The sequence below is a fragment of the Rhincodon typus genome, chromosome 24 (genome assembly GCF_021869965.1).
Source record: "Rhincodon typus isolate 14 chromosome 24, sRhiTyp1.1, whole genome shotgun sequence".
NCBI classification, from domain to species: Eukaryota; Metazoa; Chordata; class Chondrichthyes; order Orectolobiformes; family Rhincodontidae; genus Rhincodon; species Rhincodon typus.
In genome coordinates, this window is record NC_063355.1 from 38,455,594 (window position 1) to 38,471,112 (window position 15,519).

At 41.9% G+C, this 15,519-nt stretch overlaps 1 protein-coding gene across 1 annotated transcript in view; it reads left to right on the forward strand.

The window, feature by feature from the left end:
* The window catches only part of wscd2 (WSC domain containing 2), a 538,109-nt gene that overhangs the window by 71,941 nt on the left and 450,649 nt on the right, over positions 1-15,519 (forward strand). The window contains exon 3 of the mRNA XM_048611624.1: positions 8,840-8,964. The gene's annotated coding sequence lies outside the window, so the exon portion shown is untranslated. The remainder of the gene's footprint in view (positions 1-8,839; positions 8,965-15,519) is intronic.

The window sequence follows — 15,519 nt, forward strand, 5'->3', positions numbered from 1 at the left end:
GCTGCTTGGTCTGCTGTGTTCATCCAGCTCTGCACCTTGTTGTCTAGCATTCTGGTAAACCTCTTCTGCACCCTCTCCAAAGCTTCCATGTCCTTCCTGTAATGGGGTGACCAAAACTGTACATAATTGAATGGGAAGTTGAGACTGTTGGGATTGAAGGTTTCAAATTCACGAGAGGTCTGGACAGAGTACATGGGGTGAAACTGTAGTTGTTTGAACAAAAATGGGAGGGTATAGGTTTAAAGAAGGAAATACAATGCGAGAAAAAAACCTTTTCACACACGGAGTGTTTTGGGCTTGGAGTGCTGTGCATGGAAATGTGGTGGAGGCAGGTTCATTTGAAACATTCAAGAGGGCATTGAATGATTATTTAAAGAGAAATAATGTGTAGTGTTATGAAGCAGAGGTCAACCACCCCTCCCCCACCACCTTTGAATAACTCAAAACAAAACACCTAGAGAAGCTCGCCCCACCTCAGAATCTGTTAAAGGATGTGTGAAAAGTGGTGTAACCTGCCTGTCACCTCTCAATCTGATATAAAGGGGAGATTAAATAAAATGAACTCTTGACAGTCACTCCATAATCAACAAGTAACATCCTATTTATCTAAATCTAACAGTGAACAAATTAACAGAACTACTAAAACACCAAACAATTTTCCACCTTAACTATTAGCTTTTCCTGAAAAAAAACAACATTCTAATGGTATGCTGTTCCAATAAATAGAAGTCCCACTTACATAAACCAAATTTAAAACTTAATCTCTCTAAATTACAGACAGGATACATCTTCTGGAATGTTTGGTGCCTTCGCAGCTAGTCTTCCATCAGGAACACCTTTTTCCGTTGAATTGCTGTTGTCAGGAATATTAGCTAAGAGTGACGCTGTACCATTTAGTTTAGATGATGGTTTTCAGCGAGCTTAGAGAATTCTGTGAGAGCCAGTGATTTTCTCTTTAGGGCTGCTGGTTATTAACTCTAACAAAAGTCAGTTGTTCTCACACTGATTTTCAAATGCCCTCTTCTTTTATACCCTTGATGACCAATTAATTTCTTACAATAGGATTGGTCCAAGGTTGTCAAAACCGTGGGATTTTTAAATGTAATTGGATTTTAGTATCTAGGGCCTGGTTTAAATTGATTGGCTAAATTCAAAAAACCTGTTGTCTTGGTAAAAATGCTGCTTTGCCTGATAACAGTATTGACTTTTAATACAATGTCTCAATTTCAAGAACTCTCTGTGCATCTGCTGCTGACTGCAGACTTTTTTTTAAGTCTCCAAGCCTAAAAAAAATCATCTTTTAAAGGACCAATCACTCCCCCCCTATCATTTTCTAAACATCAAATACTCTACCCAACTTTGCAACAGTAGGGTTACAGGAAAGGGTGGGAGAATGGCACCGAGTCAGGAGGCTCAGCTGGAAACAATGCAGACAAAATGGGCCAAATTGTCTCCTTTGGCCCCATAACAATTCAATGATCATAAGATATAGGAGCAGAAGTAGGTCATTCGGCCCATTAAGTCTGCTGTGCATTCAATTAAATCAATGATCTGATAATCCTCAATTCCACCTTCCTGACTTTTCTCCACAATCTTCAATTTTAAATCTGTATTTCTCAACTTTGAATGTACTTAAAAAGCTAACCTTGACACCCCTCTGTAGTAAAGAATTCTACATATTGACTCCCCTCTGAGGCAAGAGACTCCTGCTTATTTCTGTTCTAACTGGGCAACTCCTTACTCCAAGATGATCATAGCATAGAGTCCATACATTTGCGGAAGCAGGCCATTTGGCCCCTCGAGTCCACACTGACCCTCCAAACAGTATCCCATCTAAACCGATCCCCCATCCCTGTAAACCTGCATTCCCCATGGCTAACCCACCTAGCCTGCACATCCCTGGATGCTATGGGTAATATAGCATGGCCAATCCACCCTAACCTGCATGTGTTTGGACTGTGGGAGGAAACCAGAGCGCCTGGAGGAAACCCACGCAGACACGGGGAGAACGTGCAAACTCCACACAGACAGTTGCCCGAGGGTGGAAGTGAACCCGGGTTCCTGGCACTGGGAGGCAGCAGTGCTAACCACTGAGCCACCGTGCTGCCCACTATGATGCCCTCTGATCCTATTCTCTCCCACAAGTGGAAACAACATCTCCGTCTCTACCCTGTCCAAGCTCCCTATATGTTGCAATAAGGTCTCCTCTCATTCTTCAGAACTCCAATGACTGTAAGCGATTTCCTGCAGGCGCTTAAATAATTGAAGCTAGCAGAAAGATGTTTACATTGGAAACTGGTGTTTCCGTGTGTTTTCACACTAGGGCTTTCTAACTGCTATAAATTGCTGTTTAAAATTCTGGCTTTGCAGAATAATGTTATGTTGACCCTTTGTTCCATCGTTTCTTAATTATTTTGTTAAAATCAGTTATTGTTTTGCATTCAGACTTATTCCTGCTGAAATCACACACTGAATAAACAGTTTGATTCAGGAAGTTGAAATATGTGATCAGACAGAGAAATATGTATTCTGACAGCAGAGAAGGGAAATTTGAACAGGGAAGAGATAATTGAACAAATATTTGGGGGGGGAGGGTGCACGTTTGTTAGAGGAAGATAAATATTTAAAAGTGACAGAGGGTGGTGAATAATTTCAGAGAAAAGAATCTGACAGGGAGGGAAACATTGGTAGAGAGAATTAGCTTTACTGAGAGAGATTAAAGGATCTTCAAAAAGACTGGGAGACAGTGTTGTATAAAAGTAATGTTGTATATGAGTTTCAGTGCCTCTGTGTTGCAAGTTACTGGATGACTGGCTTGCAATGCAGAGAGAAGCCAACAGCATGGGTTCAATTCGAACACCTACTGAGGTTACCATTGAAGGGCTCTCCCCTTACCTGAGGCATGGTGGCCCTCAGGTTAAGCCATCACCAGTCATCTCTCTTGAGTGAGAGAGAAAGCAGTCCTATTGTCAGTATGTTGAGATTAATTCCTTTTAGTTATGTATCAAGCAGCATGACCCTCTAGCTGTTTGCAGTGTGCTACTGACTGGAGGCACATTTTTAAGGTGAAATGAGAGAGATTTAAAAAGACATGGGGACAGTTTTTTTATATGAGGTTCGTTTGTGTGTGGAATGAACTTCCTGAGGAAGTGGTGGATGTGGGTATAGTTACAACATTTAAAAGACATTTGGATAAGTACATGAATAGGAAAGGTTTGGAGGGATATGGGCTGGGAGCAGGCAGATGGGACTAGTTTAGTTTGGGATTATGTTTGGCATGGACTGGTTGGAACGAAGGGTCTGTATGACTCTATGACTTTACCCAACCAGCCCATGCCTGAAAAACGCAAAACACAGTCTCCAACATGTATATCTGTGATTGGACAGCACTTGCTAAATAATCATGTGTGGCGAAGAATTATACTGACAACCAATTTAAAATAATCAATCAAGCATGTATTGCTGTGCTGATTAGTGCACTGGAAACTACAGACATATTAATACACAGAGTCCTGCTCTTTGCAACAGAAAGAATTTATATATGCATTGCGACTTATTCAACTCAACAAACTGGCATAACCATTCCCTGGTTCACTTCTCCAGGTGTTTTTGACCAATCAAAGTCAAACTACCCGGTTTAAATTTAAGCAAAGCTTGGCAGTCAACTATAAGTCATCATGCAATACCTCTACCAAACTCAATCAATTTGCCATCAAGTCAACAATCCACTCTCCCCTCCCCCAACTTTAGTGGGACTGACAGTTCTTTCCAGCCTGGCAGTTAGACACACCATTGTCCTGCCTTTCTCACATTCCAATCACTTAATCTGAATTATCAACTTTGTTTCTCCCCCCCTACTCCAAATCCCAACCCCCACTCTACTACTGCATAAATGCTGCCCCCTCCACACTTCACATCAGCTCTGATGAAGAGTCATCTCGACTCGAAATGTTATCTTGCACTCTCTCTCTCCATGGATGCTGCCTGTCCCGCTGTGATCTCCAGCATTCAGTGCAGATTCCAGCATCTGCAATAATTTGCTCCAGCATTCCCTTTCATACAGTGTAAAATGTTGTTCCCTTTACATTGATGTTCTTGCAAATTGTCCTGATTAGTGCAAGATGTGAATCTTCAACAAAATGTGTTTTTTTCTCAGCAGTAGCAGCAATGTTGAAAATGTTGAGAATTTAGAGTCCCAAATTATAAGAAGGCTGAAGGAGCTGGACATGTTTCTAGAAGAAGCTGGATGAGTGTTTGTTAAAATACTGAGAAGGCATGAACAAATTATTTGATTTGTTCGGATAGTGCGAGGACCCAGGGGTATAAGCTCTATACTCTGCCAGTTGCCTCTCTGGCTGAGGGAGAATGCAGTAATCCTGGGTTTCATCCAATGGGAAGGAGGCTGTGATATTGGAGAGGTGGAGATGTGACAGTAGGCTCTCTGCTTGCCTCCATATCGTCAGACACCTTCAAACCCCTCACACTCTCTTCCCTTTGTTTCGTGGTGTTTGTAGCTGTCTGTAAACTTGACCTCCCTGGGAATTTCTGTTCAGCACTTCACCCAAAAGATCTTTGGCAGCCCATAGCTCCACAAAGTGGTCGCAGCTTCTATCAGGGGCCAATAAGTAAAGGCTCCTTAATGCCTCGTAGAAATGCTCATATGAAATTGAATATCTCGTTGAGAACAGACCAAAGCCCTTGTGAAAAATCTTACAAGAGTTAATTACAGGCAACGACAGTTACAGAATCAAAGGGAGTAGCTGGTATTGAGATAAAGTATTGAATAGTGGAATAGAATGGAAGGGTTGACAGTCATCTACTATTTCACCATTCATTGAGATCATCACTATTCTAAAGTCCACCGACTGTAAACCTTAATAGCTTCAGCAAAGGCAAATCTATCAGGTTGCTGTTTTGAAATTTCTAGTTTACCTCTTCACCACCTTCCAATAGAGACAGTTCCAAATCCATTTGGGAATAACTCATGAATCATGGCAAAGGTTGGAACAGTTGCTGTGGGCTGGAGTGAGCTGCAGTTGGAGCAGTAGCGTGGCAGGACAGAGGTGAGCGTGGGGAATAACCGGAAAATTTGCTTTGAAGTTTGTAAATTCGTTTAAGAGATGAAGTGATTGACACAAAGCACAGAGCGAGACGAAGCTGACAGGTTGTTCTCATTTCACGTGCTTTGATCATCTTAAAAGGGGAATATTACGAGTGAGAGACGTGCACAGTGGGATGGATCTTGATTTGGTTCACTGGAGTGGATCTGGCTTCACTTTGCTCCTAATATAGAGGAGGTGATAGCCTAATGGTATTATTGCTGAACCATTAATGCAAAGAGCCAGGTAATGTTCGGGGAACCGAGGTTTGAATCCCACCACAGCAGATGGTAGAATTTGAATTCAATCATAATCTGGAAATACAAGTCTAATGATTACTATGAAACTATTGCTGATTGTTTGGGGGAGAAAAAAAACATCCGCTTCACTAAGTTCCTTTAGGGAAGGAAACTGCCATCCTTACCTGGTCTGGCCTGCGTGTGACTCCTGACCCACAGCAATGTAATTGACTCTTGATTGTATGGGCAATTAGGGATGGGCAATAAATGCTGCCTAGCCAGCAACACCTTCATCCCATTAATGAATTAACAAAAAAGAAAAACATATTCTCAGCGTCCATTTCTGGACAGTTAGAAAACGTTTTGCTAATTCTCTGTCATCTGACATCAAGGTCTAGCTCAGGGAGGGAGGAGTTAATGGTTGAAAATCATATGATCTTCGCCAAGAATAATGTTGGAAGGAGCTGTAGCCTGTGGATACTCACACATAGATTTAAAGTAATAATGCTGTTAAAACAATGGCCCAGGAAAAGATGTTCTGAGATAAATGGGCCATTCACACTGAGGTGGAAAGAAACAAATTCTAAATTCACAAATATAAAATGTTTATTTAAACCCCAGTGAAGTTTTGAGTTGGAGCTGGAGTGAAGTGACTTGGGTAATGCAGTGTGTGAGAAAAAGATTAAATAAAACACATGATTGCTTTTCTTGCTGTGTCTTCTGTAGGATTTATAGAGTGCTGCAGGAATATATGACAGTTGGAAATCTAAATGGCATTTGGGAAAACTGTTAAACCTGATTATGTAATATGTATGTGGCTTGCCAAACATGAGTGAGAATTTCCATGGATTTAGCTTTGGAGAGTTGCCATCTCCAGTTACCAATAATCTCCCATCTTTAGTTCAAGGGATTAACTTTACTCAAAGTGCAGTGAGCACAGGAGGATTCCAAAGGGAAAATAAGTTTCCACTGAATGAGATCAAACCTCCTATTGTCTGAGCAGAAACTATAGATTGTGAAGAGCTTTGCAGAAACCTGCCATAATCAAGAATTCATGGAACTCGGAGGGAAACATTTAACCCATCAAGCCCTTACAATCTAAACAAAAACTGAACTGGATCAGTTGCATAAATATTGAGATTACTTGAGCAGCTCCAAGGCTCTGGGGATTCTGCAGCAGGTAACTCACTTCGTAAGATTACAGTCTGTCCACTGTCTGCAAGAAATAACTCAGGATGGAATTCTCCTCACTGGGCTGGATGAGTGCAGCTCCAACAATAGTCAAGAAGCTTGACACGATCCAGGCCAAAACATCCTGCTTGTTTGTCAGCTCACTCACCACCTTCAACATTCACTCCCTTTACTGGCCAATATACAGAAACAGCTGTGTGTGCCATCTGCAAGGTGTATTGTAGCAACTCTCCAAGATTCCACAACAGCACCTTCCAAACGCACAACTTTGACTACCTAGAAGGTCAAGAGAGCAGATATGTGGGAACACCACTATCTGCAAGTTCCCCACTAAGCCACACACCATCCTGATTTGGAACCAAACCACTGTTCTTTTATTGTTGCTGGGTCAAAATCCTGGAATTCCCTCACTAAGAGCATTGTGGGTCTACCTCCACCACAGGGTTGCTACAGTTCAAGAAGCTGGCTCACCACCACATTCTCAAAGGCAGTAATCGACAGGCAATAAATGCGAGCCTAGCCAGGAATGCAGAAATCCCGTGAGTGAATTGAAAAAAAAGTCTGCTGATTCCATTCCAATTTCTTGAGTAGTATGAAGGTTTGAAAAGGTTAATGCAGCAGTGTAACCCCTACCAACATGATTATGTAAGAGGCCACAGAGAGAGGGACTTGAGAGACAGGATGAAGGCTCATTAACATATGAATTATGACGCTGTTGAAGGTAAAGAGAACATTATCCATTGAATGCATCTGAACAGTTCTGCAATGCTGATCAGATTAATAGCCACTTACTGTTAAAGAATAAAACCTTATCATAAATCATTGCATTTAAAACACAATTAAGTTATCATATGGTATCCAATTATGATATGTGAAGTTGGTAGAATCTTTTAAACTTGCCTGTCGAAGGATTTCTGACTCCAAAGTAAGGTTTGCAATTGGACCATGGCCCTTTTGACATGTGCCAGAGCTCAGTAGTCGGGATGTCTTTGAATGGGGCCTGTCCAGGGCTCGAAATACTTACAGTGAAGTGTGCTTTGTAACAGAAAGGCAAAATATTTGTAGGCCTTTTGCTGTTTCGGGACCCGTGTGAGATGAATGAATATGTAGATGTGTAAGGAGGATATTGAAGAAAGCATGATGGCATTGTGGTAGTTGTGAATCTGGGCACCCTCTGCCGCATTTTCACTGTTGAACCCAAAAGCAGGATTGGCACCAGTTCTTTCTACAGTCATATAACTATGCCCCTTGCTGCCATCTCCAGCAGCAGTTGGAAAGTGAGCATCAGCCCTAATGAGATATATAGGGAAGTGATGCAAGTATCTTGTCTGTGGAGCATCTTGTACCTGAAGATCTAATATGGCTTCAAACACAATAGTACAATGCAGCAGGACATCCAGCCCATCAAGTCCACACTGACCCTCTGAAGAGCATCCCACCCAGAGCGACAGTCCACCCAGTCTGCACATCACGGCTAATTTAGCACGGCCAATCCACCTAACCTGCACATCTTTGGACTGTGGGAAGAAACCCACACAGACACAGGGAGAATGTACAAACTCCACACAGACAGTTGTTTGAAGGTGGAATCGAACCTTGGTCCCTCGCACTGTGAGGCAGCAGTGCTAACCACTGAGCTGCCCTCTATTAACAGCATGCTTATTGTTTATAACTTGCCCCACAGAGCATTTATGCTGTTGTGGTAACAGTAGAGTTCCATTCAATGACCTGGGCGCACCGATACATTTACAATGGAGGTATGCTGACTGGAGTGTTGGGCATTTTTCTCATTATGAAGCTGCAAAATTCTTAACAAATGAGGATGGTAAGGGAAGTTTGTAAAATTGTGCAGAGTTTGAGCATGCTCAAGAAGCCCACAAATCACTGAGACAGCATTGGCTCTATCCACAACCGTCACCCAGGCCTCATCTTCACCAGCAACCTCCCTCTGTTTCTCATTAAGTGAGCACCTCCCATAGTGAATGGCCTCTTGTGGTTGAACATTCAAAGCTGCTGGTTCCTGGACGGGTGCTGTGTCACAGCCTTACCCCTCCCTCAGTAGCAACCCAGCTTTCAAGGCAATCTGTGTTCTTCTGGAGCTCCTGTTGCCAGATGAGCTTGCATCAATCCAGATGCTCTATCAATGCTGTTGCTGTTTGCCAGGAGTGCACCAATGTTGCTATTGGACTGTAAGGTCAGCTAAGAGCACTCCAGACTCACACATCAGCTTTCTACTATCAAATCAAGCAGTCTCAGTCAGCAAATGTAAACTTCACCTAATATTTTAATGCCTTAATTGATTTGACATAGGCCGAACCTCTTTGGGTACCACTCACCACTGAATCAGAGTTCACATCTCATTCCAGAGACTCGAGTGAAATCTCCAGTGTTTCAATGATGCTGTCTTGCAGATGAGATATTAACTTCAGCCCCAGGTAAGGTCCCGTGGCCCAGTCTTGAAGAACAACAGGCAAATTATATCCAGTAAACTGGCCAATTAGTTAGTCCACAGCAAACGTTACGACAGAGTATCTAGTCATTAAAACACTTTGCTGGTTTTTTTTGGGATCTTGCTGTGCACGATTTTACTGCCATGAGCTTAACAGGCCCACTGTGGTGCAGTAGTAGTGTCCTACGTCTGAGTCAGGAGGCCTGGGTTTAAGTTGTGCCCACCCCAGAGGTGTATCATAACATCTCTGAACAGATTGTTTAAAAATATCAATATGTCACCACTAGAATACAGCTTCTTTCTTTATTTTACACTTATCAACTGACTGTAGAACATCTAAAGTCCCAGTCTCACACCCAGTGCAGAAATTCTGTAATCTAATTCAGAACCAGACATGGTAACAATGATGTAATTGAACCCCAAGGCCCCAAACAATATTACCAGATGACTCCCAGACCTTGCATGTCTGTCTTCGTCTGGTATCCGTTTTCTCTGAAATCCTTTCTCGGGCGCAAACTTCACACATATTAAGCACTTTAAAGAAAAACAATACAGTTTCCTGAAGCCAAAAATCACTGTCATATGTTTGGCTGAGCAATTCCGTACATTTCATTGCTACTCTATCTGAGCAAAGGTCACAGCAGTGCTTTGGAGAGGAATTTCTTAGATTTCCTGGCCAATAATTATCCCTCAATCAATGTCGCTAGTAAACAATGATCTGACCATTATATTAATGTTGTGTGTTGGAGTTTGCAATGCACAGTATCTCCTATATTCCCGCATTGACTAACACTCCTAAAGCTTGGCTGACGTAACTGCTGCTTGTTTCGAGGCTGCCATCAGTAACCAGATACAGCGGCCTCTGTAAAAATTCTGGATTTGCAGGTCACATCAAGGCAACATTTCATCCTGGACCTTAGTATGGTCTATAATGTGTGTGGAATGGTGCAGGTCTACAGCTTATTCCTCTATGACCCACAACTTCTATTTTCCTCTACAGTTGCTCTTAACCAGCCCTCCATTTTCAACTTCAATGAGCAATGCAACTGGGCAAAGCACCACAGGAGAGGTTTCTCACTGCTTTCCGTGTGTGTGCTTAAAGGAAACCAAGTCTGCTTCCTGAAGGACCTTGTGCCAGGAAGCAGCGAAGGGTCTAGGCCCGAAACGTCAGCCTTCCTGTTCTTATGATGCTGCTTGGCCTGCTGTGTTCATCCAGCTCTGCACCTTGTTATCTCAGATTTTCCAGCATCTGTAGTTCCTACTATCTGTGGTCCCTTGTAGGTTTGCTCCCTATGTCATCACCACTGATTATTGACTGGATCTGTGCCATTGGTGTAGGTTGGTATGGGACATCTAACCAGACCTGGGGCAGTTCACAAGATGGGAAGAATGGCTAGCCCCTGAGATCTTAAATGACCCCGCTATCCATTAATGTAACCCTATTAAAAATAACACTGTTACAGTAAAGTTATTAAATGTAGTTGGGATTGAAGTTGGGAAAGTTGGCTATTTTCACACTCAAACATAGAATAATTGTGCTGTGTTGTAGCTTGCTGCATTGATTTTAATGATTCCATTATAATGACATTTGATCTGTTCCCAAGAGATATATAGATATATGAGGCATAAGAGACAAATCATTGAATAATTTTCATCTTAGTTTAACATTCACATAGAAACAACTGGGGACTTTTGTATTAATTGCACAGTGTGTTCTAATGGAAGCAATCCTCTGATATCGCCTTCTCCCTCTGTCCTCTCTCCTCAATTTCTCTCATATAGAAATGTGTATTTGTTTTGAACAGCTTGTCATTTTAATTGAAATGCTTGAAGCTCAGGTCGTTGTGGTCCAACTGGATAACGTGTGTGAACACTCTCTTTTCTTTACCTTCGCATATTTGCATAAACGAGAGCTCTTCTGCCAGTTTTGTCTCCAGATGTCAACCCTAATCCTGAAAATTTCATTGTATGGCTCCCAGCGTCTAAGCATTCTGCTCAGCTTTCTGCCAAATCCAATATATTTTAATTACTAATAAACCGAAGGTTTAATTTTAATGAAGGAAAAATCATTTTTATAGTGCGATTTTTCAATATGGTTTTTCTTTCTTTCTGGGTGCTTACGGCAATTCCTGGAGACATTTCTGATTGCCAATTGCAGTGTATGCTCTTAGATCCAATTTTTTTTTACAACATTAGGTAAGTGAAGGGTTCTTACTGTAGCCATGGTCTTGCTTATTTTTCAGATGTGTGGGAAAGAACTAGCGAGGTGAGTAATTTCTGACAAGACTGACAAGGTTGAAAGCATAGATTCGAGATTTCCAGATTTTGGCTAAGTGGAGTAGGTAGACACAAGAGATTCCATTGAGCTGTTCAAAGTCACTGAATTGTATCAGCAACTGAAGGTCAGGGGTTCTAGGCTCCCTGACACCCTTCAGAAATAGTGAACACTCGCTGTCGGACAGAGATTCATCCTCTTTTGCCTTTGCTGGCCAGTATATTGAGCGTAGGAATTGGGATGTCTTGTTGCGGCTATACAGGACATTGTTTGGGCCACTTTTGGAATACTTCATTCAATTCTGATCTCCCTTCTGTAGAAAAGATGTTGTTATACTAGATTTACAAGGATGTTGCCAGGGTTGGAGGGTTTGTGCTGTAGGGAGAGGCTGGATAGGTTGGGGTTATTTTCCCTGGAGCATTGGAGGCTGAAGGGTAACCTTATAGAGGTTTACAAAATTGTGAGGGGCATGGATAGAGTAAATAGCCAAGATCTTTTTCCTAGGGTGGGGGTGTCCAAAACTAGAGAGCATAGGTTTAAGGTGAGAGGGGAAAGATTTAAAAGGGACCTAAGGGGCAATTTTTTCACACAGAGACTGGTGTGTGTATGGAATGAGCTGCCAGAGGAAGTCGTGAAGGCTGGTACAATTACAACATTTAAAAGGCATCTGAATGGGTATATGAATAGGAAACGCTGAGGGAGATATGGGCCAAATGCTGGCAAATGGAACTAGATTAATTTAGGATATCTGTTCGGCATGGAATAGTTGAACTGAGGGGTCTGTTTCCATACTGTACAACTCTATGATTCTATGACTCTCCCATAGCCAACACAATTTTGAAGCATCTTTTGTTTGTAGAGTATTTTGGAATGTTCTGATGCTGTGAAGGATGCTATATACATGCACATAACTCTTTTCATCTGTTTTTCAATATAGATTGCCCCATTAAATGATCCTGCTGTTGTTAAAAGTGAAAATGATATCATATATGTTGGTTAAAAGAGAAGAAACTAAACTAACATGTCCATTAACATCAAGAAAAGCATGGCTGTCAGGACAATCTCTACATCTCTCAATCTTGTCTCATTTAGGGAACAGCTCATTGAAAGAATAGATTCGATGCCAAAGAGCAGGTGGGAGTTGGTACAACATGTTGTTGGTAAGAAATATTTGCAGTGTGAGTGTCAGGAATTGTGGGAACCACTTTGTTACAAACATAAAGCCAAGGAGCAGGTGTAGGCCATTCAGCCCCTTGAGCCTACTCTGCTAGTCAGTCGTGGCTGATCTTATCATTGAAATCCACTTGGACCACACAAAGTTCTTTCCTTTCTGATGCGATAGGACATGATAGCTGAATATTTGCTACTGTCATGATCTGATCATTTATTTAGCTCCCGTGACAGTAAAAGGAGATGAAGGCAAATTCAATCTACTTTTCTTACAGCAATTGGTAACTTCATATATATGTACCAATCGCACACACTTGTATGCTTGTGCTGACACTAAGAAATTCATGACGTAGCACATATTCATCAGTGTGCTATACTGCAAAAGGACAGTGAAAGATGGAAACCGAGAACTTTATATTGTTAGGTCAAATGCTGATGACATCATGAACATGTCTCTTGAAGGTATATCACACAACTGCTGCACACCCTTTTTTCTACAAACAGATATACATCGACTCTTTGGTACGTACAACCTCATAGATTGTACTAAGGAGAAGTGGTGGTATAGCATTAATATCTCTGTGCCAGTATTCTGGGGTTCTGTGTTCAAGTCCCTGCCGTGGCAACTGGTGAAATTTGAATTCAATAAAAATCAGGAATAAAGAGCTGGCCTAATAACAACCATATAACCAATGCTGATTGTCATTAAACCCATCTGGTTCACTAGTGCCCTGTCCATAACTGGTCTGGCTTACAAGTGACTCCACACCCACAGCAATTTGGTTGAATCTGTGCATAGTTAAGGATGGGCAGTAAATGCTGGCCGCATCTTTTGAACTAAAATAAAATTATAATTAGGTATGAAAGTGATGCTAATGTTAAGGAGAAACCTCTATCAATGATGTTGAAAGTATATTTTGTTTTGCCTTGTGGGGAAATCTAGAATGACAAACAGCAATTTTTGAATAAGTGGTCTCCAATTTAAGACAGAGATGAGGAGGTGGATTTTTTTTAATCTCAAAGCACCATTTCTGTTTGGAACTCTCTCCTGCAGCAATCAGCAGACGCTGGGTCACTGAATAGAGTCAAGGCTGCGTTAGGTAGATTTTGGATTGACAATGGTTTTGGATTTGATTTTGATTTATTATTGTCATATGTACCTAGGCACAGTGAAAAGTTCTGTTTTGCTTTTACGGGCACATCATACCATACAAAGTGCTTTAGGGTAATAAAACAGTAAGGGATACAGTGTTATGGCTGCAGAGAGGGTGCACAAAGAGCGAGGCCACCATTAAGTTTAAAATTTGAGAGGTCCATTCAGAAGCCTAGGAACTGCGAGGAAGAAGCTGTCCTTGAATCTGTTGGTATATATGTTTAAGTATTTATATCTTCCACCTGATGGAAGAGTTTGGAAGAGATTATATCTCGGGTGGGAGGTATCTTTGATTATGTTGGCTGTCTTCCCAAGGGAATGCGAAGTATTGAAGAGGTCAATGGATGGAAGGTTGGCTTGTGTGATGGACTAGGCTGGGTGCACAACTCTGTGTCGTTTCTGGCAGTCCTAGGCAGAGCAGTACCATATCAAGACATGATGCACCAGGATTGGATGCTTCCTATGGGGCATCTATAAAAATTGGTAAGAGTCTTTACGGACATGCTGAATTTCCTTAGCCTCTTGAGGAAGTAAAGGCGTTGTTGTGCTTTCTTGACTGTCATATCAACCTGGGTGGTCCAGGACAGATGTTGGTGATTGTCACACCTGAGAGCTTGACACTTTTGACCATCTCCACCTCAGATCCATTGATGTGGACAGGGGCGTGCCCTCCACCTTGCTTCCTGAGGTCAATTACCAGCTGTTTCATTCTACTGACATTGAGGGAGAAATTGTGATCTTCACACCACATCACCAAGCACTCTATCTCTTTTCCCTGTATTCTTTTTCATCAATGTTTGAGATCCGGCCTACAATAGTGGTGACATCAGTGAACTTGTAGACAGAGACAAAGGTTACAATGGGAACATGATGATAATGCCACAGTGGGACAGTCACAATCTTATTGGATGGCACACCAAGCTCAAGTGATAGAATTGCGTACTCCTCCTCCTATTTATGGATAGGGTGAATAGCCAAGATCTTTTCCCCAGGGTGGGGGAGTCCAAAACTAGAGGGGCATAGGTTTAAGGTGAGAGGGGAAGATTTAAAAGGGACTGAAGGGGCAAATTTTTCACGCAGAGGCTGGTGTGTGTATGGAATGAGCTGCCAGAGGAAGTGGTGGAGGCTACTCCTCCTCCTATTTCTTAAGTGGGAATGTATGAGGCAGTGATGAACAGGGCAGACAGTCGGGACCAGTGTCTTTCATTTGGCTTGTAAACATTTGCTGACTCGTAGTATTCAGTTACAAGTTGTTGTTTCCTGGGTCAGGCTGTAGGTTATTGGTTCTCCTGTGCCATCCTCATATCCTCCTGCCTGATTTGTACCCTTCTCCCTAAACTGGGCATGAAGGGATTCCTCCTGCTTTATCATCAGCATCAACCCCTTCAGCTTCTCACAGACTAATCCTTGGCAGAGATGGTGATGATGAATCTGGAAATGCTGGGCCTGTGCTGCAGTACAACAGATCTGCCGAAGCATTTAAAATAAGATTTAAAAATGCCATTTAATCTCTGCCACAGTGTCATGCTAATTGTAATGGTTAAATAATTAGTTGCTGGTCTGGGATTGATTAGGTCCTTGCATTAGTTTATTTAAAAATGTAAGACACATTACAAGTTATTGCAAACCAACAGATTTCTGTGTGTGTGTAGCTTATAACGCCATAGCAGACTAGCTGCCAGGCAGAGTCACAACATTATATACACACAGCACATGAAGTCTTTAAAGGGGATCTCTCGATTGATTGATTGCTTTTATTATCACGTGTACCAAAATATAGTGAAATGCTTTGTTTATGAGTGGTAAAGGCAGATCACAGCAAACAAAGGATGTACAGATCAAAAAGACTTAAACGCAACAAGTGTCGAGCTGGATGAACACAGCAGGCTAAGCAGCATCAGAGGAGCAAGAAGGCTGACGTTTTGGGCCTAGACCCTTCTTCA